The 3,280-nt window shown below is 39.7% G+C and overlaps 1 protein-coding gene and 1 long non-coding RNA gene across 2 annotated transcripts in view; both read left to right on the top strand.

Moving 5' to 3' along the window:
- LOC105532577 overlaps positions 1-1,899 on the top strand; it is a 14,844-nt gene extending 12,945 nt beyond the window's left edge. Inside the window, exon 2 of the long non-coding RNA XR_001005011.1 lies at positions 7-1,899. This is a non-coding gene — a long non-coding RNA (uncharacterized LOC105532577). The remainder of the gene's footprint in view (positions 1-6) is intronic.
- XKR6 (XK, Kell blood group complex subunit-related family, member 6) overlaps positions 1-3,280 on the top strand; it is a 316,543-nt gene that overhangs the window by 91,028 nt on the left and 222,235 nt on the right. The gene's annotated exons all lie outside the window — the stretch shown is intronic.

Below are 3,280 nucleotides of genomic sequence, written 5' to 3'. Positions count from 1 at the left end.
TTACAGGCATGAGCCACTGCACCCAGCCAGCATTGTATCTTAAAGGTAACCTTTTAGTTGTGTGGATGACAGTTGTCTCCACTGGACATCTCTCCATGCCAGGTCCTCTGCTGGGTGTTGGTGTTCACTCTTCCCTCCAACCACCATATTCCCTTGAGGCCAGGAATGGACCTCAGTGTGCCTCAAGCATGGGAAGACCCAACACTGGCCTCTCTGGAGCTCGCTGTCTTCTGGAGTTCTGAGTTAAGGAGGTAGTTGAAGAGACCTGTGTATGACCCCCAGATGCCAGTAAAACCTATCATGTACAGAGAAAGTGGTCATGTCATAATAAGATTTTGAAAGCAAGATTCATCAAAAAATAGGCCAAATTTGCGGTCCCACATGAACCTGCATTGAACCCTCATTGACTATCCAGGTATGTATTACTTTAAAAAAATAAAAACTAACGTAACTCTTAAAACATATTAGCAAATTACCCTGACATATTGAAAACAGGATATTATTCTAAAATTTCTCTTTTATGTATATTACCTTTTAGAAATTCTACAAATGTGCTTTGTGTAAAAGGATATAGTCTACAATCGTTTTCTGACTCTTCCTCTAATAAAAATTAAATGGCCTAATTATTTAAAGCCTGGTCGTTTGAAATTATTTTTTGAGAAACATTTTAAAGCATGATACTATTTTTGCTTTTCATGTAATGTACAAGTATTCTCAGAAGCTGCTTGTATATGTTTGTGTTCCACATATAAAAATATTGTAAACAGGGTCCATGTATTTCTCCAGTGAGAGTTTCTGATCTTTTGACTGTAATTACCAAGTGCTTGAGGTTGGGGCGACTGGAAGTGAATATCAAGCTTTTCTGTGCCTGGAACCAACTTTGTCCAAATAAAATAGCTTTGTACTATGAAGGAGTTTTAGTAAGTAAATTTTGTTTTAAAAAATCCATGTGAGTTAAAGGAAAGGAAATGAAGAAGATCATATAAATATGATGATCTAAATCAATGTTCTGCAACTTTTCTACCCAGTCACCAGTGAGAGTGAGTCAGTAGAAATGAGGGGGGAAGGGAGTGAGGGGAGACCCCCATTTTGACTCAGCAGTGGTGAGGGCTGGTGTGTCTGCAGACCTGGAGCCAAGCTCAAGGGGACTTGAGCACCAGGAGCCCCCACATTTCCTGAATGACCGGTGGAGGGCGGGTGCCAGCCTGTGGCAAAATAGGAAAGAAAAGGACAGGATGGGGACTTCACCAATTTTTTTTCAACCTTAAATTGTTCCTTAAACCTTCATGTCCTTTACGGTATGTTCTTATTTAGTAAAATAAAAAAGTTTGTAATCCTGAGTTCTCTAAAGATATAAAATTTTTTTATTGGTTTGTGAAGTCAGAAGGATGAGAGCTGCTGTTTGTTGGAACTGTGCAATAAATATTAGCATATTCAGGTTTCAATTCTGCCTACAGGACCTGTTTGCTTTTCTTTATCTCATAACCCATAACTCACAGGACACTAACCAGGGTGTCCGAGAACAGTGTGGGAAAGTTTAGATAATTACTTCAGCATTGCTGTGTGATGGGAGACGTTGGTTTAAAAACCGAGTGTGGTAGAGGTTAAAAGTACAGCCGTTACCATCCTGTTTCAACCAATGCTTGACCAAGAACTCTTTCTGGAAATCTCTTGAACAGATTTCCAAAAGTTACATGTGAAAAAGCACTGAAACCTCAGATAATGCAAAGATCCACTACAATACGGCGTTGAGGAAATCATTTACACTACCTTGCTGATCACTTTTCACGCTTGATCTTAGCCGAAAGGCCAAAAAGTGATGTGGATAACTTTTCAACCTGTAAAATAGCCACCAACCTGCAAAAAAACTAATTGAACACTAATAAATGACCAAAATTGATGCAGTGGTTATAACTTGTGCTATTTTTATTTCTGATCATCCACAATATCAAGTTTAAGACTGACTGCCTATGTCATAGTTTTGTGTGACTAGACTACTTTTATTAATTGGCTTTAAAGAACTGGACAAAAGGACCCTGAAGGAAGAGAAACCAAGGATGAATCCATGAGGTATTCGGGCTGTGTGGCGATTGCCTTCATCTTGCCAGTAGAAGGGCATTTTCCAGAAAAATTTAGGCTGAATACCCATTTTTATACCTCGCCCGATTGAGTGCCAGCCACTGTGCCAAGTGCTGTATATGTACTGTGTGAAGGAGAAAATTTCCAAGAAAGATACTGAGATTTCTTCCTTGGCCTGTTTAAAATTGGGATTGATACCCTTCCTCAATGGATGCCGGCAGGCAGGAAGTTCAGAGGAAGTCAGTGATCTCCAGTCAGATTCACAATTCTCCAGAGTGTGTCCTTTTATCTCCCAGGATCTTGCAAAACTCGTGCTGAATTGCTCATTAGGGAAAGCTTGCCATACGCTACATTAAGTGTTTCCCTTAGAGACTTTTTCTAAGGAGGCCCAACATTGAATTATTAAACCCTGGGCTATGATTAGTGAGGCAGACACCTGCTTTCTGTATTCTCTGGGACTTGAAAGCAAGAATGAAATTACTGAATAAAATGAAATTGGTACGAGGGATATTGTGGACTTCATTTGCAGTATTACTCTGCATCTCCTCCCGTGGGTACGACAGCTGTCAGCAATGGCTTTTAAATTCCACAACACTGGAAGGCATTACTTTGCCATTAAAATTTTGAATTGAATTTATTTTGAACATTCCGAATTTTGCAGCAGAGAAAAGATGCTAAATCAATACTGAGTGAAATGATTTTGCCGAAAATATGACATGACTAAAAATTGTGTAGATTTGCAGTTTTGTAGTTGGAAGAGGAAGCGCAAGTTTTTGACTGGGTCCCTTGATGACACAGAAGCAGAGAGTTTATCTCAGTCTCCCTCCAAAGCAAGCTTCATTTTTAGTCAATATCTCAGAAGTTCTCCCTTAGGAATTAGGATTTTCTTTATCTCCTGAATGGTTGTCAGTGACCTTTTATGGCTCTATTTTGACCTTAGAAACCCACATCACAGAATTGATTAGCATGCCATTTTAAAAGCCCCATTTGTGGAATCTAGAAAATATTGGGATCATTGTCAGGTAGTTTTCCCACTTTCAGAAATAAGGAATTACCTTTCCAAATGTGAGCGACTATGTGACTCTGGGACAGCTCGGACTGTCTCCCTTGTCTCTTGTGGGGCCTGATTCAGCCGGTCTCTGGCTGGGTGGCTTCATTGAACTCCTGAATGGTTGGATTTCTTGATGATTTTAGGAAGTTT

The sequence above is a fragment of the Mandrillus leucophaeus genome, unplaced genomic scaffold (assembly GCF_000951045.1).
Source record: "Mandrillus leucophaeus isolate KB7577 unplaced genomic scaffold, Mleu.le_1.0 Scaffold97, whole genome shotgun sequence".
Classification (NCBI taxonomy): Eukaryota; Metazoa; Chordata; class Mammalia; order Primates; family Cercopithecidae; genus Mandrillus; species Mandrillus leucophaeus.
Note: the sequence above shows the minus strand (reverse complement) of the source record. Positions and strands in the feature narration are given on the sequence as shown.